Genomic DNA, 26167 nt, shown 5'->3' with positions numbered 1-26167 from the left:
AACTCAGATGAGCCTGACCCCAGTCCTAAGCTTTTCCCCCACTGCACACCTGAATCCCTGGGAGGAACACAAGTCTCCCTGCCCTATCACTCCACTCCAAGAAAAAGGAGTTCTGAAACAAGCCAAGGCTCAATTGGGTTATGATTCCAGAGGGTGGAGCTTTCAATGGGAAGCATGAAGAAATGAAAGAGTTCTGCCTTCCCTTGAGAATATTCCCTTTTCTTTGTTGAAAGGTTCACAACTCTTCCCACGTTCCTCCCATTAGTCTGGAAGGATAATTTTAGGGCCTCTCCAGCTTAGAGAAAAGCAAAGCCTCTTTTACTTTTCCTGTTCTCTAAAAGGTCAAGTGGCAATCAAGTTATAATTAAGAGGAAAGAGGGCAAGGAGGCATCACCACGGTGGACATGAGAGGCCTTAAATTAGAAGGGGAAGCAGCCCTGAAGCTTTTTACATCCCCTGCAAGCCTACTCACCAGGTTGTAAGCCTACATAGAGATGGTAACCAAAGTACTAATTAGCAATACAGATGTTCCTTTGTCTGGAATGTCTTCTGTGTAGGATGGTGGCATCCAATTGAGGTGACAAGGTATCAGCCAAATGTTTCATCAAAACAACAGGACTTACAAGTTGACTTAAACAAATAATGTGAGGTCTGCAACAGATGGTCTTGGGACAACAGGCTCTCCTCATGCAAAAGGACGAATCTAAACACCTACTCTACACATACACAAAAACTAACTCAAAATGGATCAAAGGCCTAAATACAAGAGCTAAAACCACAAAACTCTTAGGGAAAAAAAAAAAAATACAAGTAAATCTTCACGACCGTGAATTAGGCAACAATTTTTTACACATGACATCTAAAGACAAGCAAGTGTTAGTCACTCAGTCGTGTCCCACTCTTTGTGATCCCATGGACTGCAGCCCACCAGGCTCCTCTGTCCATGGGATTCTCCAGGCAAGAATACTGGAGTGGGTTGCCATTCCCTTCTCCATTCAAGCCAAGCAATCAAAGTAACAACGTATATATTGAATTTCATAAAACTAAAACCTTTTTTCCTCAAAAGACACTACCAGGCAACAACCAAAAAGACAACATTCAGAATGGGAGGAAAAGTTTGTAAATCATACATCTGATAAGGGTCTAATATTCAGAATATATAAAGAACTATTACAACTCAAGAATAAAAAAAATCAAATTTTAAAAATAAACAAAGGAGTTAAATAGCTACTTCTCCAAAGAAGATATACAAATAGCCAATGACATCCAACATCATTCGTCATAAGGGAAATGCAAACCCAAAGTATAATGAGGTATCACCTCACACCTGCAGAGATGGCTATAATCAAAAAGATGGATTAGTGATGACGTGGAAAATGAGATTCCTCACACATTACTGGTGGAAACGCAAAATGGTGCAACTATCAAATACTTTGGAGAACAGTTTGGCAGTTTTCAAAAAGTCACACGTAGAAATGACTAGCAATTCTACTCCTGGATATCCTAGATATATACTTAAGAGAAATGAAAAGATGTGTTCCCACAAAAACTTATACATAAATATTCACAGTAGCATTATTCATAATAGCAAAAAAAGAAAAGGAAACAACCAAAATCGCCATCTACTGATAAATGGATAAAAACAATGTGGTATATCCATACAGTGGACTTTTACTTGGTTATAGAAAAGAATGAAGGACTAATACATACTACAACGGAAACGATTCTTTAAAACATCATGCTAAGTGAAAGAAGCCAAATGCAAAAGGGTCCATATTGTACAATTCCATTTATACAAAATGTCCATGATAACAGGCATATCCATAGAGAAAGCAGATTAGTGCTTGCCAGGGGCTAGGGGAAGGGAGAATGGGAAGTGACTGCTAACAGATGTGAGGTTTCTTTAGGAGGTTACGAAACATCCTAGAACTAGATAGTGGTGATGATTCCAAAACCTTGTGATGTACTAAAAACTTAATTTTACACTTTAAAAACAAATTATATGGTATCTTAATTATCTCTCAATTTTTTTAAAGTGACCTGCAAGTATAAAAAGGAGCTAAGTGTACACATTATAACATATGTACTATCAAAGAGATACGACAGAGAAGCAATGAAGTTAACTTGAAAATCACTGCTGGACATTGGTGTTTACTTTCATAATAACAAATATGAAAAGTATTGCATTTTTTGTCATAAGTTGCACACCAACATAAAGAAGATTGAGAGGAAAAATTAATTTGATTTCCATGAAAAACCATCCAAGGATATTTATTTGCTTTCTTCCCAATATCTCGGCTGGTTGGAAGCTGAACTCCCTGGAGCAGATATAAGAGCCTCTATGTTAGATTTGCTGACAGCAAACAGACTTGAAAGAATTCAAGTATAAGAAACTGAGCCTCAGATGAGCTGCCTTTGGTAAATGGTAAATGGATTCTCTCCTAGCAAGCTCTGTTGCTGCAGACAAGCATTCCACCATGATAACGACAGAGTAACAGAGTAGAACTTTTCAATTACCAGCATCTCAACCTTAGAGACTGGATGAACGTCTTCTATAGGGCTTTTTCTTATATTCTCTGAATGAATATGTATGAGTCCAAACGACCAGTTTTTCCAGGTGAACACAGCTCATGTTAAGAATATTGAATTACAAATAAACTCTGCACACATACAATGTAAAATCAAAAATATAAGACAGTATTCTATTAACTGTACCTGGAACATTGTAGCACCGACTAAATACTTGCTGAATGAAGCTTATATACTTAAAGTTGTGATTTAATCACTAAGTCGTGTCCAACTCTTTGTGACCCCATGGATTGTAGCCTGCCAGTCTCCTCTGTCCATGGGTTTCCCAGGCAAGAATACTGGAATGGGTTGCCATTTCCTTCTCCAGGAGATATTCCTGACCCAGGGATCAAACCTGGGTCTCCTGCATTGCAGGTGGGCTCTTTACTATCTACTAAATAATTTAGATCAAATAATAAGGCAAAGAGAATTTCTGAATCAACCTGTCTTCATCAATAAGGTGTTTTTTACTTGCGTTATTCCTGATGTTATACCTCACATCCTCACTGACAGTCCAACTGAAAAGTCAATGGTCATTAACAAAGATATTTAGTTTATTATAAGTATTAATAGAAAGGATAGTTTGAGTTAATTCTAATAATTACTGCCCCTCATCTTACAAAACATCCTGAAATGAAACAACTTTGGGTCAATAAAACTGCAGGAATTTGTGAGGTGATTAGTCATTCATCTCACAATTTATTTTAGTTAATAAACTAAGAAAAGATATATTGATACAGTTGTTAACTCGTCACATTCTGAACCCTAAGATCCAAGCAAAACACAATTCACCTCTGATCCCTACTGGAGCTCCACAGGAAGGGAAATTCTTCCTGAAGCACATCTCAAAGCATACTAATTTACCAATGCCTGGAAGGTCAGCAATTAATTCTACATCGCATTTTCCCTTTTTATATCCTCTGACAAGAACAGGGAAATCATTTCTCAGTATCTAACAACTGCGGGTGCTTGAAACACTATATAGAATGGTGAGGCAGATAAAAGAAGTAGAAAATATCTTCAGAGATCACATCTTCTCTTTCAGAACACTTCTAAAAGTCTCTAAGGATACAGTTCTACAAGTTCACAATGTACAACAGACACTGGCAGAAAAAGTCTTCATCGGTCTTTTACGGCGTGTAAGCTCTTTTCTTCTATCTTCAAGGAGACAGGAAGATGACATGAATATCAACCTTTATATTCTCATCCTTTAGGTTTTTTATTGGAAATCACACTACTCAATTCACTTTCACTTTCATGAACTCTTCCTTGATTTGCTGACCTCACAAAATAACATTTTTAAAGAAAATGTAATTTGTTAACTGGTCTCTGTATGAAAAAGACTTCCTAAGCATAAAAAGTAATGAATCAAAAAGGAAAAGGTTGAGTAGACCATATAAAATTGTTTTAATTTCTATAAATCAAAAACCACCATAAGTTAAATGAAAAGGCAATTATAAAAAGATTTTTTTTTTAAAAAAAAGGCAACTATAGGAGAAATGCCCCAGCAAGCAAGGGTTAATATCCTTACTCTATAAAGAGTTTACACAAATCAGTGTCTGGCCTAGACAGTGCCACCCCGACCCCAACCCCCACGTTCCCCTCCTCATCCATACAAGAAATTGCTAGGTTCCTTTTTAAAAAACGTTATAGTTTCTCAGAGCTTTCAGGATCAGTCTGCCTCTTTCTTCTGCCTTAGTTCCTTGCCTCCTATCTGGATACTCTCCTTCTCCTAAGGCCTGTTAACCAGGAGACTCAGATAAACAACCTGATCTTGACTTCAGATTTTCCCCAAGGTCCAACCTCTGCAACCCAGCTTTCTACATTGCTCTGCCATCTTCAGACAAGTAACAGCTCGCCCCAGGCTCCAGGGATACAAACCAATTCAACTATTCCAGCTAATTCCAGCCAAAGTCCAGCATGCTGGCTCCTCTTGCCTGGGCCAGAAAGGCGAAATCAAACTAAACAATTAACAAAAAGCTGAAAGGAAAGCAAAAGTGCAGTCGATCAGTCGTGTCCGATTCTATGCAACCCATGGACTCTAGCCTACCAGGCTCCTCTGTCCATGGGATATTCCAGGCACTAATACTGGAGTGGATTGCCATTTCCTTCTCCAGGGGAATCTTCCCAACCCAGGGATCGAACCCAGGTCTCCCTCATTGTAGACAGACACTTTACCACCTGAGCCACCAGGGAAAAGCTGAGACTCCATGTAAAACAATCAAAGAACTTGTGCAGGCAATTCACAGAAAAGAAATAGCTAATAGCTAGTAAGAAGATTTTTTAATGCTTCAGTTCAGTTCAGTCGCTCAGTCGTGTCCAACTCCTAACGACCCCATAAATTGCAGCATGCCAGGCCTCCCGGTCCATTACCAACTCCCGGAGTCCACCCAAACCCATGTCCATTGAGTTGGTGATGCCAACCAGCCATCTCATCCTCTGTCGTCCCCTTCTCCTCCTGTCCCCACATCAGTTCAGTTCAGTTCAGTTCAGTCTCTCAGTCGTGTCCGACTCTTTGCGACTCCATGAATCGCAGGATGCCAGGCCTCCCTGTTTATCACCATCTCCCGGAGTTCACTCAGACTCATGTCCATCCAGTCCATGATGCCATCCAGCCATCTCATCCTCTGTTGTCCCCTTCTCCTCCTGCCCCCAATCCCTCCCAGCATCAGAGTCTTTTCCAATGAGTCAACTCTTCACATGAGGTGGCCAAAGTATTAGAGTTTCAGCTCAAGCATCAGTTCTTCCAATGAATATTCAGGACTGATCTCCTTTAGGATGGACTGGTTGGATCTCCTTGCTGCCCAAAGGACTCTCAAGAGTCTTCTCCAACACCACAGTTCAAAAGCAGCAATTCTTCGGTGCTCAGCTTTCTTCACAGTCCATCTCTCACATCCATACATGACTGCTGGAAAAACCATAGCCTTGACTAGATGGACTTTTGCTGACAAAGTAATATCTCTGCTTTTGAATATGCCATCTAGGTTAGTCATAACTTTTCTTCCAAGGAGTAAGCGTCTTTTAATTTCATGGCTGCAATCACCATCTGCAATGATTTTGGAGCCCCAAAAAATAAAGTCTGACACTGTTTCCACTGTTTCCCATCTATTTCCCATGAAGTGATGGGACCAGATGCCATGATCTTCGTTTTCTGAATGTTGAGCTTTAAGCCAACGTTTTCACTCTCCTCTTTTACTTTCATCGAGAGGCTTTTTAGTTCCTCTTCACTTTCTGCCATAAGGGTGGCGTCATCTGCATATCTGAGGTTATTGATATTTCTCCCGGCAATCTTGATTCCAGCTTGTGCTTCTTCCAGCCCAGCGTTTCTCATGATGTACTCTGCATAGAAGTTAAATAAGCAGGGTGACAATATACAGCCTTGACGTACTCCTTTTCCTATTTGGAAACAGTCTGTTGTTCCATGTCCAGCTCTAACTGCTGCTTCCTGACCTGCATACAGGTTTCTCAAGAGGCAGGTTCAGGTGGTCTGGTATTGCTATCTCTTTCAGAATTTTCCACAGTTTATTGTGATCCACACAGTCAAAGGCTTTGGCATAGTCAATGAAGCAGAAATAGATGTTTTTCTGGAACTCTCTTGCTTTTCCCATGATCCAGCAGATGTTGGCAATTTGATCTCTGGTTCCTCTGCCTTTTCTAAAACCATCTTGAACATCTGGAAGTTCATGGTTCACGTATTGCTGAAGCCTGGCTTGGAGAATTTTGAGCATTATTTTACTAGCATGTGAGATGAGTGCAATTGTGTGGTAGTTTGAATATTCTTTGGCATTGCCTTTCTTTGGGATTGGAATGAAAACTGACTTTTCCAGTCCTGTGGCCACTGCTGAGTTTTCCAAATTTGCTGGCACATTGAGTGCAGCCCTTTCACAGCATCATCTTTCAGGATTTGAAATAGCTCAACTGGAATTCCATCACCTCCACTAGCTTTGTTCATAGGATGCTTTCTAAGGCCCACTTGACTTCACATTCCAATAGAAGATGTGAGTTAAAATGAGATAATATTTTTATCTGTGAAATTTGAAGATTTTTTAAAATAATAATGCTAACACAGATGTCATAAAAGTGACAGCAAGATGGTAAACTGGTATAATCTTTCCAAAGGTAGCAGTATGTTTGAAGAGTATTCATCTGTCCTTTGACTCTGTAATTTCATTTTCAGGAACTGATCTTCAGTAATCAAAAATCTACTTGGAAGATTTAACTATAAAGAAATTCATCTCTACATTTCTGTATTTTAAATATAACTATCAAACAATACATAAATTACAAATAAATTATGGTTCATCCATAGTGTCATTATGGGGCAAATAAAAATGATATAGTAAGAGCTGATTCCTCTATAGCCCTGATTAAGTAACATTCACTGTCCAAAGCAGTTAACATGTATTAACTCATTTACTCCTCCAACAGCATAAACAGAACTTGTAAGGTAAATAGGTGCTAGTATCATCTCCTTTTCACAGCTGAGGAATCTGAGACACAAAAAGTTAAGTAGTTGGTTTAAAGTTACACTGGCACAGATTCATATACCCTTATCTGAAATCCTAAAATCCAAAAGCTCTGAATACCACATGTTCTCATAAATTTGTGGCAAATCCATTTCTTGGCAAAACCTGACCTGAACTCATGTAAAAGTATGTATAGTCTTTACTTATCTCTCACTTAGAGTGAAGTTTTCTTTCTAAAGAAAAATTAATGTGTTTGATTACAGAGTGCTGCCCAAAACCACACCAGAAGGGATGCAGTTTATAAACCATGTTGTCCTTCTATAATCTAAAAAATTCTGAATCTTAAAGCACAACTAGCCCCATGGGTTTCAGATAAGGAATTGTGGCAGAACTGAAATTCAAATCTCTCCATCTGCCTGGCTCTGGAGTTTGTGCTCTTAACCATGATGGTTATTTTGAGATCATTTAATGGAATAGGAAAATCTTTATAATAAAAACATATAGGTATTTATTAACTACATACTATGTATCAGACACACGGAGAAAATTAAAATTGTGATGATGCTACTAAGGAGATATACTTGGTATCAGAAAAGTTTATACCCTGAGGGGCATTGTCCTAGACAGAGTGGTCAGTGGCAGCTTTTCTGGGAATCATCTGACCTGAGAAGTGAAGGATGAGCAAGAGTTAACAAGATGAGGGAAGAGAATACCTGGAAGGAGAGGAGCATGTGCAAAGGCCCTGTAGTAGGAGGGAAGACGGGAGACAAAGGACTCAGTGTAACTGGAACACAGAGAACAAGGGAAGCCTGGTGTAAGATAAGGAGCTTCCCTGGTGGCTCAGATGGTAAAGAATCTGCCTGCAGTGCAGGAGACCAGAGTTCGATCCCTGGGTTGGTAAGATCCCCTGGAGAAGAAAACAGCTACCCACTCCAAGATTCTGGCCTGGAGAATTCCATGGACAGAGAAGCCTGGCAGGCTACAGTCCAGTTCAGTTCAGTCGCTCAGCTGTGTCCAACTCTTTGTGACTCCATGAACTGCAGCAAGCCAGGCCTCCCCGTCCATCACCAACTCCTCGAGTTTACTCAAACTCATATCCATTGAGTTGGTGATGCCATCCAACCATCTCATCCTCTGTCATCCCCTTCTCTTCCCACCTTCAATCTTTCCCAGCATCAGGGTCTTTTCAAATGAGTCATTTCTTCGCATCAGGTGGCCAAAGTATTAGAGTTTCAGCTCAAGCATCAGTTCTTCCAATGAATATTCAGGACTGATTTCCTTTAGGATGGACTGGTTGGATCTCCTTGCTGCCCAAAGGACTCTCAAGAGTCTTCTCCAACACCACAGTTCAAAAGCATCAATTCTTCGGCGCTCAGCTTTCTTTACAGTCCAGCTCTCACATCCATACATGACTCCTGGAAAAATCATAGCTTTGACTAGACGGACCATTGTTGAAAAAGTAATGTCTCTGCTTTTTAATGGTCATAACTGTTCTCCCAAGGAGCAAGCATCTTTTAATTTCATGGCTGCAGTGACCATCTGCACTGATTTTGGAGCCCCAAAAAATAAAGTCGGTCACGTGGGGCCGCAAATCGTCAGACATGACTGAGAGATTTTCACACTATAGAGGAGGTAGATGCTACAGGACCTTATAAGTGGAATAACATTAGCCCCTATTTGCCTGAGCGACATTCCCAGTGTAAGTAATATTCTCTTTTACTCTCAAAGGTATCTTGGTCTGCGAAATAAAATATATGGTCACCCAATTTATAGACCACATTGAAGAGTGGTACCTTTATCCTAAAAGTAGTAAGAAATCCTGACAGACTTTAAGCAAGGGAGAGGAGAAGGGTATTATAATGAAATTTTAGTTTTCAAAAGATTTCTCCTACTGCAGGGTAAGAATAGATGAGAATATTGAAAGGATAGGTGAATACCTTCAGACTAGTCTGGAGGCCACTACAGGAGGCCAGGCAAGAGACCTTGACAGCCCGGTCTAGGGTGACAATGATAGAGACTAAAAGAAGTGGATGGAATTCAGTCTGGTTTGAACATAAAATGAACAGAACTTGATGATCTGGACATGGAGAAAGAGTCCATGACTTTTGGCTTGCAAACTAGATGGATGTTGGTATGATTCACTGAGATAGGAATATGAGAGAGTTTTACATGAGTTAGACAGTTAAATGTGTGAGGCATCTGCAGGGCAGTTGCAATGTGAAGTGGGGGGAACCTGAAAGAGTGCCTAAAACTAAGAATGTTTAAGTGTGAAACGATGTTTCTTTCCATTGGCAGAGCCCTCTTCTGATGCACGACCATATTTTCCGGTTGGATATTGCAGCAGTTCGGTGGTCAGACAAAAGAGAAGGTTCTCCCCTTGGCTGGTAGTGTGGGACCCGGAGAATTAAACCACGCGCAGCATATAAAGATCCCTTAAAACTAAACCCCAAGTGCTTGACATTTTACGGTTCACAAAGCAGTTTCACATACAGGCTCCTTCAAACCCACCACACTTTGTAGAAATTATACTCTACATTTACAGATGAGGAAACTGAGGTAGAGCGCTTAAATTACCTGTCCACACAGAGGCTCCTCTTAGCGTCATATTATCTATCTCCTTGTACGTGCACCCACTGTGTGCAAAGAACTACCCTAAGTGCTGTAAGGAAGAGCTATATCATATAATGAGGTCCTCCTAGGTGCCAGACTCTAGGAGAGTAAAAAAAGAGAGAAGGCGGATAGCGGAAGGGAAGCCACAAATTTAGAACTTTTAAGAATGTGCTATACTTACCCTAGAGTATGTTCGCTTTAAATTTCAAAAAAGGTTCACGTCCCAAGACGGGGGTCAAGGTGAGAAGGTGAAGATGAACCAGGGACCACCCCAAACGCCGACCCAGGGGAAATGGGGTCTCAACGGCTGGGCCCCAGGACACACTAAGAGGGGACGCCGGGAGCCGCCAGCCGACCGGGCAGAGGAGGCCCAGCGGCCGGTTTGCCGGCGCGTTACCATAGCAACGGCCGGGCCAGCTTCGGCCTGGTGCCCTCCCGCCCATCCCGCGGGGCCCGCCCACCCCGCGGGGCCCGCCCTGCGCCGCGACGCCAGGGGCCACTCACCCGGGCCCGCAGGCGGGCTGGCTTCCCACTGGCGCGCACACTCCGCTCCGGTGGTCGCCGAGCCCGGAATTCCGCACCTGGAGAAACTTTTCGGCCGGCGGGGCAACCGCAGGGAGGTGGACGGGGGCCGCCTGGGGACAAAGTGCATCGGCCGGCGCGAAGCCCCTCTCCCCGCAGCCGGGCTGACAAGGAGGGAGACCCCCAGGTGCGCTCAGGGGCGTCCCCGCGAGCAGCTTCTCCTAGAGCTGGACCTGAGAACCCTATCTTAGGTACAGAGAAGCAGACACCTATTACAGGAAATTAAACCTTTATAGCAATGATATCACTGAACCGAGAGGATATCCAGGCCATAGTTCTCGCTCAGGGCCCGGAAGCTTTCTGGGGCAGCCAGTTGGAGCTGGTCCTGTAAGCCTCGCACCGCAGTGGGGTCAGAGCTGGCCTAAAAGTCAGGAAAATGAATATCGGTGCTGGGGGAAGGCCCCCGAAGTGCATGGTGTTTGTCCCCACAGAGGGGCTGAGAAGGCTCTTGACAGATCAAAAGGCAATTCCCAGGAATATGTGTTAGCCGCAAAGCTCTGTGGACCATCTCAATGCATGCCCCCTGCAATAACGGCTAGAAACACGGACTCCAGCTGTATGCTAATATATTTCTGACCTGATCTAGGAATGGCTTCTGTGGACACGGGTCCTGCTCTTTAGCAGCTGGGGGGAAAGAAATTCAACTCTCCTAACACTAGCCTAATTATTCAGACAGATGTCCTCTACAGTTTATTTGATTAATAGCCAAGAACCTGGTACAGAGGTCGATTCATTTTACTTCTTAGAGGTAGAAGTCCACCTTTGGCAATGGGTTCCTCCTGTCAGTTTCACCTGACAACTCATAATGGCTGCTAATGAGCAACTGGTAACTTCAGTATTACAAATTTTTCAATAATCCCCACCATGTCCTATACCCTAGAACTTTGGGGTATTGGCCATACTTTGTTCTGAAGTACAGAACTGTTGTCTAACAAGGGTCTGGAACAGCGTGCAAGGATTTTCTCTCTGCCTGTCTCCCCCAACCCTGCCTTTATCCAAGCATGAGTGTTGGTGCCACAGTGTCCAACAAACGAAGCTCTACCATCTGCTTCACTGAGCTGTGAAGTGCATGAATCTGCCTTTAATCAGCAGCTGTGTAGTCTTACACTCCCAGCCCTACCAAGAAATAACTTTAAACTGTCCGCTTTCTCATGCCTGGGTGGCGAGAAACAGCAGTTAGAGAATTGAAAGGTATGCAGATAACCTCCTCCTCTATCAATGCATAGTCTCTAGGTCAAGTAAGTCCCAAACCTGCTATAAATCAGAGACATCTGGGGTTTCTGTTTGTTTTGATTTGTATTTAAATACATATTCATAGGACACACTTCCAGGAATTCTGATTAAGTAAATCTCGTGAAATCATTTTTAAAAGATCTTCCATGTGAGCTTGATGCAAAACTACAAAGCGAGGTTGGGAAACCACTAGGCTATGTTTTATTCTAAATTAAGCCAGACCATCAAAAAAGCTATTTGTACCACTTTTTCTTCACCCTTACAAAATAGTTTCTATTAAGTCGTCCTTTACCCTTATGCCATCTGCTTATGTTAACAGATAAAGTTTAAAAAAATATGCATGATACCTCTGAATTAACTGGAGGGATTATATTATTTTAAGAATTATATTTATTACATCCCAGTAGCAGAATCCTGGGCTTCCCAGGTGGCTCAGCTGGTAAAGAATCCGCCTGCAATGCAGAAGACCCCCGTTGGATTCCTGGGTCGGGAAGTTCCACTGGAGAAGGGATAGGCTACCCACTTCACTATTCTTGGGTTTCCCCCATTGCTCAGATTGTAAAGAATCTGCCTACAATGCAGGAGACCTGGGTTCAACCCCTGGGTTGGGAAGATCCCTTGGAGGAGGCCTTAGTGACCCACTCCAGTATCCTAGCCTGGAGAATCCCCATGGACAGAGGAGCCTGGTGGGCTACAATCCACTGGGTCGCAAAGAGTTGGGACATGACTGAGTGACTAAGCATGGCACAGCAGAATCCTACTATATTGCCCCGCCCAGGGTTTTTCTAATTTTTTTGACCATAATCTACCAAAAGAAATATGTTTTACATTATCACCCAGTACACATGTACCTACACATTTAATAACTGAGACAAGTTTTATGAAATGTTACCCATATCACATGCATTTTATTGCTTTTTAATGTTGGTTTCTACCCATTAAACGATTCCTTGACCCCTAGATGAGTTGTAAGTTGCATTTTAAAAACAACAGTATAGCCAGATATCTTTTTCTGGACGCTAGCCCTGATCCTCAGACAAACTAGGCCACCTGTCCACTGTCCACTAGCAGTACCAGAGGCAACCCAATCATATCCCTCTCCCAGGAATTTAAAATTAGTACTGAGAGATTTTAGTTTTTCTCTAGGTAGCTAACATAGAAACATAGAATGCTGTAATATAGAAAGTCAGAAGCTATTTATGGATATGCTTCCCTACTATGTGGCCTGGAGAAACGCAGAAAACCAGGTTGTAGGAAAAATATGAAAAGAATAGGAAGGATGAAAGAGATTCACAAACATGAAAGAAGAGACCAAAAGAATTCTGACAACTCTCCATCCCTGATCACTTTATTTCCTGAAATGAACTGCATTGCTGCCTTTGAATTCCAAGTAATATTCCAAATCTTTATATAAGGTGCACTCTTTTGCTTAAGCTAGTTCAGGTGGCTGGGTTTCTGTTACTGCAACCAAGGTGAATCTAATTATATTGGTTTTATATGGTTTTTGTAACAAATTACCACAAACTTGGTGATTTAAACAACATAAGTGTATTATCTTGCAGTTCCATAAGTCAGAAGTCCGACACTTCACTCAGTGAATTGAAATCAGGGTTAGTGGGTATTTGTTCTTTTCTGGAGGCTCTAGGGGAGAATCTGTTCCCTTGCCTTTTCCAGTTTCTGGGGGTTACCTCATTCCTTGTTTTCGTGGCCATCTTCCTCCATCTTCAAAGGCAGCAATGCTGCGTCTTTCTGATCATGCTGCTGAGGTCACACCTCCCTCTGACTCTAGCTAGGAGAGGTTCTTAGCTTTTAAGAACCAAAATGATTAGATGGGTCCACCCAGAAAATCCAGAGTAATCTCCCCATTCCAAGGTCCTTAATGTAATCACCTCTGCAAAGTGCTTTGTACACATGAGGTAACATTCACAGCTTCTAGAGATTAGGACATGGACATCTCGCGGGAAGGGAGGGTGGATCCACACTAACATACAATCAGTCTATGCCCCTTATAGGAAACTCAATGTATTCCAACCCTGAGTGCCAGGGAAAAAAATAGTTTTCTCCTTGAAAAACGGATACCTCATTTCCTTATAAAGAAAATTAACCATGAAATTGATCATTTTTCCCTTCTCACCTTAGCTTCCAGGAAGACAAGAACCAAATTTACAACTCAACTTTAATAATTTTGTCAAGCTCTACAGCTTGCATATCAGTGTTACAATTTTCTTCTGTCCTCTCCTTCTATTTTCTCTCATTTCTATAAAATGAAATTTCAATGAAACCTTTTTTTTTCATTGTATTGATGGTGTGATTTTAAGCTGCTTCAGATATTTTGACTTGCTATTTCCTCTGTCTATAAGTCTCTGCCCGCTGATACCCCTATCTAACATAGTCCCTCCCAGTCTATCACATATCACATCGATTTACTTTGTTGTCATAGAGCACTGAATACCATCTAAGACAATCTAATTTACCATCTTTCTTTCCTCAGAGGACGTTAAGCTCCAAGACAGGAGGAACCCAGCCTCTTCGTTTACTGCTTGCTCCCAGTACCTGAGACAATGGCTGGCAATTAGCAGCTATTTAATAACAAGCATGGTGTTAGTAAAAGAAAGAGTGAATGGAAAAAAGGAAGAAAGAGCAGGAAGAAGGAAGGCAGAGGCTTTGTAGAATATGGTAACATATAGATGGATAGATAAATAGGTAGATAGACTGACAAATAGACAAATATTAATTTCTTATGTGCAAATGTCACTAATAATTATAGGGAAGAATCAGAGAAACCCCACAAAGAAGTAACACATGACTTTCTGAAATATATACATAGAGATACTAGGCTTTCTTGAGGAACTCTTGTAAATGCCTTAGACCAAAAAAAAAAAAAAAAGAATTTTTTTTTTGAGTTTTCAAGTGGCTCAAGGCAGCTACATTAAATATTATGGTTAGTTACCATAGCGGAAGTCATCAGTAATGGATTGTAACACCATGGCCACTAACATGACAAACTCTTGATACTGCCAAGGGAACTCAATCTATGCCAGGGGTCATTACTACACAACAATTTGCTCTCACCCTATTCCTGTAATTATTAATGTCACCACTGGCAACAAGTATTATATACAGTTTACTAAAACACTCTATGGTAACATCATTGTTACAATGCAATATCAAATTACTTAATTTAACAGAGATCAGAATTGAAGTTTGTCAATATAACAAAACATAGAAGCAATTAGTACAGTTTGTTCCAGGGTTTGTTGACCCTGTTAGTAAAAATATCAAAATCTTGGAGGGAAGAGATAGACTTCAGTTTTCTTAAATCAAAAAGCAGTTGATTTACACACAAATTTCAATTTATCTCTATTATTCAGAAGACTTTAAAAAGACTCTATATCACAAAAAGATCATCCCATAATTTTTCTGTTCTATATTATAAATTAAGAGATGTTTAAATCATTATGTGTTATACTGTGCTCAGTCATGTCCGACTTTCTGCAGCCACATGAACTATAGACCGCTAGGCTCCTCCATCCATGGAACTATCCAGGCAAGAATACTGGAATGGGTTGCCATTTCCTACTCTATATGTTTTATAGTAAGATTTCTTGAATGGGGAACATGCCTTTTAAAAGTGTATAATATAAAATGTAACTTTACCTTAATGATATCTCTTTGATTATTGGTAGGCTCTACCAATTTACACAAAGTCTTTCCACTTTTCTCCCACCTTGACAAAAGTAAAACTGTACCTTATCCCCACAATTCAAAATAAACATTTAGCAATTAACTCAATTTTTTTGATCAACTGTGTATGTCTGACCCAGGCTCCTTGTCAGATAAAACTAATTAGATTTCAGGTTAGTGAACACCAAAACTAAATTAAGAGTTCACAGATTAGAAGATTTGATATTGTTTAGATGGAAATTCTCCCCAAATTGATCTATAAATTCCTTACAATCCTCATCTAAATTCCAGCTGCCTTTTTTTGCATAGAAGTTTACCATCTGATCCTAAAATTCATATGGAGTTGCAAGAAACTCAGAGGAGGCAAAGCAATCTAAATGAGAAGAACAAAGTTGGAGGACTCACACTTCCCGATTTCAAAACTTACTATACAACTTCAGTAATCAAGACTGGCATAAGGACAGACAGATTTTAAAATTCCTTGGAATAGAACTGAGAGTCCAGAAATAAATCCATGCATCATTGAACAATCGACAAGGGTGCCAAGGCGATTCAGTGGGTGAAAGAAAAATCTTCCACAAAAGATACTGCGAAAACTGGATATCCACTTGCAAGAGAGTGAATCTGAACCTATACCTCATACCATATATAGAAGTTAACTCAAAATGTATTAAAGAGCGAAACATAGAAGCTAAAACAATAAAACTCTTAGAAACACAGTTATAAATCTTCAAGACCTTGATTAGGCAATGGTTTCTGAGATGTGATCTCTAAAACAAAAGAAATCAAAGCGAAAATGGATTAAGTTGGATTTCATCAAATTAAAACTTGTGCTTCAAAAGACACTCTCAAGAAAATAAAAGATATTCACAAAATGGGAGAGAAAATATGTGCAAGTCTTATAAGTGATAAAAGTCTAGTATCTAAAATATTCTTAAAACTCCTACAACTCAACAGTAAAAAAACCAAATAACTCAATGTAAAAGTTGGCAAAGAATTTGAATAGACGTTTTTCCAAAGAAGATAAACATGTACCCAATATGCACGTGAAAAGGTACTTAATGGAGAAATGTAAATCAAAACAATAATGAGACACCACTTCATACCCACTAGAATGGCTATAATAAAGACAGACAGACAATAATATATGCTAATTATAATGTGTAAGATTTAGAACCTTAATACATTGCTGGTGGGCATATAAAATGGTGTAGCTGCTTTGGAACATAGTCTGGCAGTTTATCAAACAATCAGGCATAGAATTATCATTTGACCCTACTAGGTATACACCCAAGAAAACTGAAATTACATGTCCACACAAAAAACTTATACACAAATATTCATAGACATATTATTCATAGTAGCCAAAACCAGAAACAATCCAAATGGCCATTAAATGATGAATAGATAAAAGATGGTATATCCATACAATGGAACTATATTTGGATAATAAACAAGAATGAAGTACTGATACATGCTACAACATGGATAAACCTTGAAAACATGCTAAGTGAAAGGAGCGAGATACAAAAAGCAATATCTTGTATGATTCCATTTATTTGAAATGTTCCAAATAGGCAAATCTATAGAGAGAAAAATTATATTGCTGGTTACCAGGAACTGGGAAGAGAGAATGGAGAGAGACTATTAGCAGGCATAGAATTTCTTTTTGGGGTGATAAAAATGTTCTAAAATTAGACAGTGGTAATGGCTGAAAAGCCTGGTGAATGTACTAAAAACCATTTAATTGTACACTTTAAAAAAGTGAATATTAGGTATATGAATTGTCTCAATTTAAAGAGTAAAGTTAAAACAACCAAATAATACTTCACATTTCATGAATTCTAAAACTCACTTTTTTTTTTCACTTTTTAAACTTCTTTGAAATTGGGTTGCATGTTATAACTGATTACATATTGCTATTGCTCTCAGCCAGATAGCAGTCCTGACATATGTAGAAACCTTCCTGAAGGACCAAGAAAGTCCCAGCATCTTGTGTCTTGCTGCTGCTGCTGCTGCTGCTAAGTCGCTTCAGTCGTGTCCGACTCTGTGCGACCCCATAGACGGCAGCCCACTAGACTCCTCTGTCCCTGGGATTCTCCAGGCAAGAATACTGGAGTGGGTTGCCATTTCCTTCTCCCTTTGTGTCTTAGTTTTCATAAAATACAGGTGACACTAATTCACCTAATATCATCAGCTCTGATCCTGGTACTGTTCCAAATGCTTTCTATACCTTAACTTAATCCTCACAAAAGCTCTGTGAAATAAGTACTGTTATTATCCATGTTTTACAGAAAAAGAAACAGAAGTACAGTGTGCTGGAGTGACTTGCCCAGGATCACACAGCTGGTACATGCGTGTTGATCCAGGCTGTACTGGTCCAGAGTTTGTGCTCCTAACCATTGGGCTTCACTGCTCACTTACCTGTGAGTGCAAGACAGCCACTACTGCCAATGGTCTTCAAGGTTTCCTAACCCAAGTTGGCCAAAAGAGTAATGAAAGCTAATAATGAGTCTTGCAATGGTTTAGTGATTTTAAAAAAACACCATTCATTTGGAAGTTTGACTGGTTCATTCAGATATTTTTTGGCCACATCTGAGGGAGCTTAGATTGAAGGCAGAAGGAGAAGAGGGCATCAGAGGATGAGATGGTTGGATGGCATCACCAGTGCAATGGACATGAACTTGAGCAAACTCCAGGAGATGGTAGGAGACAGGGAGACCTGGCATCCTGCAGTCCATGGGGTCCTGAAGAGCTGGACGTGACTTGGCGACTGAACAACAAGGGAGCTCATAGTCTAGAACTTTGTTTACCAAGCTCAGATAAGAAGTAGTAATCTCTTCTTGATTTACAAGGTGAATAAAGGAAGCTGGTATTTTAGTCTAGACCCTCCTGATTTACCCCAGCTGACTGCAGAGATTGACCTTCTCCTGTCAGTCTGGCTGGATGAGGGGCAGATCAGGTAAGTCCCAGCATGGAGAGAGAGAGTTGAAGTCTCTTTTACTCATACATGAAGGGTATGGAGCCAGAGGAAACCCACCAGAAGCCATCTCAGGAAGAAACGCAGGACCCAACCTGAGGCAAAATATTCCACCTCCCTATTACCTGTTATTATCTATTATGATACCTGTTACCTCTATTATCTATATGTTTCCCCATAATAGATGGGGAAACAGTGGAAACAGCGACAGACTTTATTTTGGGGGGCTCCAAAATCACTGCAGATGTATCACTGCAGCCAAGAAATTAAAAGTTGCTTACTCCTTGGAAGAAAAGTTATGACCAACCTAGACAGCATATTAAAAAGCAGAATCATTACTTTGCCAACAAAGTAATCTCGTCAAAGCTATGGTTTTTCCAGTAGTCATGTATGGATGTGAGAATCGGACTATAAAGAAAGATGAGCGCTGAAGAATCAATACTTTTGAACTGTGGTGTTGAAGAAGACTCTTGAGAGTCCCTTGGACTGCAAGGAAATCAGTCCTGAATGTTCATTGGAAAGACTGATGCTGAAGCTGAAACTCCAGTACTTTGGCCACCTGATGCAAAGAACTGACTCATTTGAAAAGATCCTGATGCTGGGAAAGATTGAAGGTGGGAGGAGAAGGGGATGACAGAAGATGAGATGGCTGGATGGCATCACTGACTCAATGGATATAAGTTTGGGTAAACTCCGGGAGTTGGTGATGGACAGGGAAGCCTGGCATGCTGCAGTCCATGGGGTCTCAAAGAGTCGGACACAACTGAGCGACTGAAATGAACTGAACTCTATTACCTGACATTCAATTGTGCTGATTTAACGCAAAGTAAATCATTGGAAGATTGAAAGGACTCCTGAGGATTCAAGGATTCATGTATAGCATGCCAGGCTCAGGAGAGAAGATGCATTGTACTGCTTCCAAGAAACTATAGGTAGAAGAGAAGGATAACTAAGCCCTCTCTGTCTCCATTCTGCCAAGGCTCTTGCCACAGCCAGCCTCCCTGAGACCCCTGGATGCCAAATGCTTCTCTAGGGAAGCTTCACCTGAACCAGATTGCTTTCAAAAACCTGACCCCACAGATACCCTCATTCCTGCAGACCAGTGTGAGGGAGGAGACCAGACTCAGAGCCCTCCACTGCCTCCCCACACCCCCTTACAGAGGCTTCAGTAGCATTTTCCAGCCATGAACAATGGTAATTCCACCTCTTCCAGCTTAGGCCTCAGCCTCAGAATCCAGAAGCCAAACACAGTCCTTTCAGAAGAGAAAAGACGGAAGCAACAGTGATGGCAGAAGACACACACACAAAAGGCAAGGTACCAGCTCTGAACTGCTGCACAATGGAAAGAGGGATGGGTGGGCAGAGCCTGTGCCTGGAACCACCATCCTTTCATTCATTTTTTTTCCTTCTTAAATTTCCACTTGCTAATAATCTCAAACTTACAGAAAAGTTGCAAAAATAAAAATAGTAGAAGAAATACCCACCCATATACCCTCTTTACCCAGATTCTCCTATTAACAGTTTACCCCATTTGCTTTATTTGTATCTTGTATATATTTTTTCTAATTTTTCTATTTAAATACTTTTCCAATTAAATATATATATATTGCAATATACAATAAGTATATAGTAATTATATTAAAATACATTTTACATATTTAAACTATAAAAATATCTTTGCACCATTTGAAGGTCAGTCACATACACTAAAGCCTTTTAAATACTTCACTGCATATTCCCTAAAAATAAGGATAATTTCTTATATAACCACAGCATAGTTATCAACGTTGATATTTAACATTGATATGATACTGTAATCTACTGTCCATATTCCAATTTTATTGATTGACCCAATGATGTCCTTTAAAGCATTTCCCCCTTTTCATTAAAGGAACCAGTCTAGCCCTTGATATTGTATTTAGTTGCCATGTCTCTTTAGCCTTTTTAATGTGCAACATTTTCATAGCTTTTCTTTGTCATTAGTGACATGGCCATATTTTAAAAATCCTGTCCCCTACTCCCTGACTTTAATATAGCATTTCTCATTTTGGGCTTCTGTGATGCTTCTCCATAATTAGGTTCAGAGCATACATTCTAGGCTGCAATACTGGATAGGAGACGTGTCCTTCTCAGGATATCACTTCCGGATGCACAACACATCTATCTGTCCCTCACTGGTGATGTTATTTTGATCACACAGTCAGAGTTGTCTGATTTCTCCACTGCAGAATTACTGTGTATGTTTTCTCCTTCACAACTAATGAGCGGTCAGTAGAGAGACAATTTAAGACTGTGCAAATAGTCCACTCTTCGTCAAAATGTCTCCCTTTCCTGACTTTATCCAGAGCTAAAGGAGTGCCGCTGGCGCCACCTATGGGGCTGCTGGCACACTGCAACAAGGGGAATGCGCTTTGGATCCTCCCTCACTCCTGCCACTTGTCTGGTGCCCAAGAGCTGTTTAAGCCTTAGAAATTTTTAAAAGAAAAGCCTTAGAAAAATGTAAAAGAAAAGCCTTTGAGGCTTCAGTGACAAGGCCTGAGTTCTAACTCTGACATTGCCACCAACTGATGAGAAAACCGGGACAAGTTCTTCCCCTTCTCAAGACTTCAGAGTTCCCAGTAAAATGGGAGGTTGGACAAAGACCGGATTTCATTCATTCATTCAACAAATACTTGTTGAGTAACTACAGGCACTGTTCTAAGGTCTGGCCAAGATTCCTGTTCTCAGGGAGCTTACACCGTATGAGGGGTGACACAGACAATGAACAAGAAGATAAATTAAGGAAAAGGACAAATACAATAGTAGGAAGTGCTAAGGTGACAATAAAACAAGATAGTGAGAGCAAATGCCTGGGATTCACTTTTGACTGGATAGTCAGAAAAAGCTCTCTGAAGAGGGGTTTTGGCTAAGACATAAAGGATTATATTTGAAATATACTATGAAAGTTTAAAAATATATATAAAAGTATTTGTATAAATACAAAAGTAGTATAACATTTTAACACCAAAGTTTGGAAAAAAGACAAAAATTATGCATAATGCTACCACCGTAATCAGGCTGGTATAATAACAATTTAATATATTTGTATCTTTTTTCTTTTATTTTACATATAATTCTGTTTTGCTCTTTTTAATTTAGCATCATCTCCTAATCATTTTCCATGCTGCTAGTCTAGATACAAACATTGCCTCATGTTTCATTTTTTTTAATTATTTGCCCTTTTCCTCTCCCGAGAACAGTACAATAAACTCTCATGTCCCCTTCATCTAGATTTACCAATTGTTAACTTTTTGCCACACCTACTGTACTTCTAATAACATAATACATAGTTTTTTCTGAACCCCTGAGAGTTAGTTACAGACATAATGATCCTTCATCCCTGAACACTTAACCATGGACCACCTAAAGACAAGGCCCTTTTTCTCTGTAACCATAGAATCACTCTTGGGAAGCGTAATATTAATACAAGCTATCAGCTCATATTAAATTTTCCCCACCTATCTCAGAAATGTCTTTTCAAATGGGTTTGTTTTTTTGTTGATCTAGTATCCAGTCAAAAACCAGATCTTTTATTTAGTTGTTCTTTTCTACATTATACACTTAGAGCTTCGTAGACAGGAAACTTTATCTTAAACTACACTGACAGAAGTTCAGTGCTCAGTCTTGAAAATGTAGGCCGTTCTAACTGCTAGTGAATATCAGCCCAGTCTAACTATCACTAAAAATGAGATCACCTTACCCTCCTGTCCAGTGTGGAGACTGCATGAAAATTTACAACAGAAAACAAAACAAGATTGTTCAATGAGACTTGGCAATGTTATTCACTCAAAAGCATTTTTTAAGAGGACTGTGCTTCTGAGGGGTTGTTATGTTCTATAAAATGTAATCTAATCTGCAAATTTGTTACCTTAAAACTTGATTCCTCTTTTGATCATTATTTTAACTGATATCTCTGATTTCTAAAATACTTGAGAGGTTTCTGAAGTCAGAAGTTTGGAATTTCCTTCTTCCTTTATGCAACTTATGACTTGGCTGGATTCCTAATTCAAAGACTTTGAGAATCTTTGTCTCAGTTAAAGTATGCCATATAGATTCTTGAAATATCATTTTAAGGTATATCATAAAATTGTTCACCTATCTTCTATAGGCTTTGTTTCCAATATTCTACTATATAAATATTCCAGTATTCTGCTTTTCTACTATCCTGATCACACCTAAAAAATAATATAAGAATTAAAGTAAAAGTAACATTAAAAATAATAAATCCTTAATATTATCAAATATCCTGTGAGTGTTCCTCTTTTCTCAATTGCTTCATAATATTTTTAGTTTCTTTAAACCAGGATGGAAATAAGTTCCATAATTTGCAATTGGTTTATATTTTTTTAAGTCTCTTTCAACTGTAGGTTTCCCTTCCATCTTTTTTTTTTCCCTTGCAATATACTTGTTGAAGAAACCTATGTTCTATTGCTGCCCCAGACCAGATCTGACTGATTGTATCCTTGTGATGTCATTTTAGATGGTCCTCTGTCCTTTTGTATTTCCTCTCAATTGGGAGATACATATGTAAGTTTGCAGTTAAATCTAGAGACTTGATTAGATTCAGAGTCTGTTGGTTTGGAAACACTTCATCGACGATGTTGTATATCAGGAGACATGTAGTGTCTGGATGTCTCTCTGTGTGATATGGGTAACCATGGATGGTCACCGCCTAGATCCATTAATTAACTGAAGGTTGAAAAAATGGTGATATTCCAATTTATCAACTCTTCCATTATAAGCTAGAAAACTTCTGAGACACTTCCCCTTGCAAACAAAGCATTGCTCACCACCCAGCTGGACAAGGAGTGTCAGCCACAGCAGGCGCTGACCGACACGCACCCTGAGAGGACTGTCGTATGAAAAACAGGAAGAAGCGCTCTGCGCTTTGGGAAGAACAGGGCCTAGAGAGTTAGATGTATATCTCAAGAAGAATTTTAATGAGCCCAGATTCTTGACTTCCCACACACAGAAAAGCACTAAAATCACTGAGATATCTGCTCTCTGTGACTAGCACTAATCTTTCACCAGGATGTGTGTTTGTGCATCTTCTCTAGCCAAAATCATATATAAGCTGATTTCTCCTCTGCCCCTTTGGTGCAGAGGCTGTCCCCTGAGTTACAGTCCTCAGTGGAGTCCCTGAAAAACATACTTAAATTTGCAGCTCTTATGTTGTGCATTTTTCCTTAAGGTGATACTCCCATCAACTATCTGGTTGCCCACAGAAGCACTTCATATAGGGAAGAGAATTCTTCATTACATTTATTAAAAAGTCACAGAGGCACTGCCTGGCACAGGCTTTGCCATAAAGTGACGTTGTCAGTGGGCCCCATCATACCTGGGACCCACCAGAACAAGTGGGGAGCAGAGTCCTAGATAACACAGCTGCTTTCAGCAGGACCAGGCCTTCGCCCTTAGGCTGGGGCAGGGCTGAGGCTGTGGTGGTTGTTTCCAAGCACGGAGAGATCCTTGTTTTCTTCATGAATGCTGAGCTTGGCCTCAATAGGTTTTATACCTCTGGAGGCCAGGGCTACAGCAGCTTCCAGGAAGTTGAGGGATATCATCTCAGCCCAAGGAGCAAAGAAAGCTCTGGTTTTGGCATATTAGAGTATAGGCTCAGCTGCTATAACAACAAAAAAATAAAGGGGCTTAAAAAGTGAAATGTATTTCTTCCTCAAAGAAAGCAACAGTCCAATGAGGTAAGCAGGTAGATCAAGGTAGATGGAGACTGTGCTCCATGAGCTTGTCAAATCACCCAGGTTCTTTGTACTTCCTGTTTCACCATTCTCTAGGATGTCATATCCATCAGCAAGATTAAAATGGATAACCAGTAGGCTTACCTGTCTGTGTTCCTGTGTGGAGGAAGGGTAAAGACAGAGGAAGTGGAGGACAAGCAATTTCATTTAAAACCTGTCTTGGAAGTTTTATACATTATTGCCTTTCATAATTGATTGTCAAGAATTTATTCATAAGATAGCATCCAGCTGCAGAGGAAGCCAGGGAAGGTGGAGAAGTGGATTATTACTAAAATTAAGGAGAAAATAGATACTGGCAACAATTAGCAGCCTCTGCCCCAGTTTGATAATGGCCTCTAGGGATTGATTACAGCCTCTCAGTCCTCAAACCGTATTGTGGGCAAAGCCTCCAGGAGCTGACATCTGACAGCCCTTCCCAGAGCCCAGGCATTCTTATTCTAGGAGGCCCTACAACACACATCAAATGTTAAAATGTATTCACAGCCTACAGTAAAGAGAGTTTTTACTGCAAAATCTTGAAATTGTTTTCAGTTTTTCTTTTTGAATTATTTGGCCAAGAGTAATTCATTTAATCTACAATTGGCTTGGCTTTCTTCATCTTGCTAACAAAGATGACACACATGATTGTTAAGAACACAGTAACATTCAGTAAATAGAATTTCTTATGAAGTGAAGAGCTCTATCCAGCAAATTGTTTCTAAGTGTAATAAAATTTTAATGAAATTGTTATAAAATTAACAATTAAGAGTTTAACATAATGGCATAGTTTATAGACATTTAACTAGATATTTATTTAAATTTTGTCATTTTTAATTCTAATGTGTTTCTGACATATTTGTGTAGGTCCCTGAAAAGCTCTCAGGCCCTGGATACCCTGGCTCTACTTTCTCGTGGATAAAGCAGTCCACAGGCCACCTGTGCAGAAAACGTGCTACAGACCTACCTGCCAGGACAGGGCATGCTCTAGCAGGTGCCAGAGAACCTGAAGAATGGGAAGCAGAGAGGCCCCCCTGGGACTTAGAGAAGGCTGGCATTAATAGAATTAGGAAGGAAAAAGCAGAGCAGAAATCTCAGAGCAGGTGTGGGGAAAGGTGTCAGGTACTTGGGCCAGTCTGAGGAGGGGTGGGGGAAGGTGGGTTAGACAAAATTTCCAGGTCTCATTGTCAGCATTAAATTGATGGTCATCCTTTCTTGAAACACAAACTTCCTTAGCTCCCCAGACACCACATTACCCAGTTTTCTTTCCATGTCCCTGGCTGCTTTGAGGAAGAATGTTAAGGGCACCAAGTGATGGATGGCCTATGTGTAAGGTGATGCTGAGACACCCAAGTGAAAGTGTCCACAGACCACAACGTTTGTGGGTCTGGAGCTCTGAGAGTGGGCCCATGACTTTATCAGATTCCTCAAGATTTCTGCATCTGTTAGGATGCTTAGTTGCAGGTAAAAGGATCGATTTTGGCTACTTTAAGCAGAAATGAGTTTATTAAAAGATTTTTAAAGCATTTTGCAGAATTAGTGGGAAGGCCAGGGAACTGAGCTAAGAGCTAATTGGAGTGCTGAAGAAACTGCCGCTGCCGTCAAGCGCCAGGTCCTTCAGCTTGTGCTGCTGCTGCTGCCGCCATGGGAACCCCACCTCGCTGCAGCCAGTGCTGTCACCAGAGGGGTCTCTGCAGTCCCTGCTTTGCTTTGCCTTTCTTTTCTTTCTCTCTCTTTTTAAAAAATAACTACCACTGGACCAGTACCCAGGCTGCAAGGGATGCTGGGAAATCAAGTTTTATTGTATTTAGACTCAATAGTGAGAAGTGAGCTCTGCCTCCCAAGACTCCTGGGGTGGGGAATTCTCCAAAAATAGGAAAGAGGTTCAGGTTCCATTCAGTCAGAACGAATGACAAATATTCGCTACAATGTCTTTGCCCTGCACGATGACTGGAAGCCACTGGGCAGAGAGGAACGCTCAGGTTAAGTGACTGGGGAATGTCACTACATAAAGGATATTCCTGAAGTGGTGAGGGTCTAGAAGTGGTGGGCACTTTTCCCCCAGACCTCGCCTCAGACTTGCTGCCTCTGTTTCAAAGAACAGGCTGTGTTCACCCAGTAAGAAGCAGAGAGTGGAGTTCTTTCCTAGTGAGAAAGCTCCCCAGTCTGCTCTTCCCCACCTTGTGTCTTAAGGATGGTGGAGTCTGGGGGTGAGAAGACCATGAAGTCGGTTCAACCATCTCCACTGAAAAAACACTCCAGGACACAATTAC

The 26167-nt window shown here is 40.5% G+C and overlaps 1 protein-coding gene across 7 annotated transcripts in view; it reads right to left on the bottom strand.

Annotated features, from left to right (window-relative positions):
- The window catches only part of STK33 (serine/threonine kinase 33), a 199525-nt gene extending 189298 nt beyond the window's left edge, over nucleotides 1-10227 (bottom strand). For 5 of the 7 annotated variants that reach the window (XM_060399945.1, XM_012095813.5, XM_004016596.6 and 2 more), the window contains exon 1: nucleotides 9826-10044. The gene's annotated coding sequence lies outside the window, so the exon portion shown is untranslated. Of the gene's footprint in view, nucleotides 1-9825; nucleotides 10045-10148 lie in introns of those variants that run through there. The other 2 variants (XM_060399944.1, XM_060399947.1) reach the window with 1 other exon arrangement.
- Between the last annotated feature and the right edge of the window lie 15940 nt (nucleotides 10228-26167).

The sequence above is a fragment of the Ovis aries genome, chromosome 15 (assembly GCF_016772045.2).
Source record: "Ovis aries strain OAR_USU_Benz2616 breed Rambouillet chromosome 15, ARS-UI_Ramb_v3.0, whole genome shotgun sequence".
In the NCBI taxonomy this organism is placed as follows: domain Eukaryota; kingdom Metazoa; phylum Chordata; class Mammalia; order Artiodactyla; family Bovidae; genus Ovis; species Ovis aries.
This window is presented reverse-complemented; position numbering and strand designations above follow the sequence as displayed.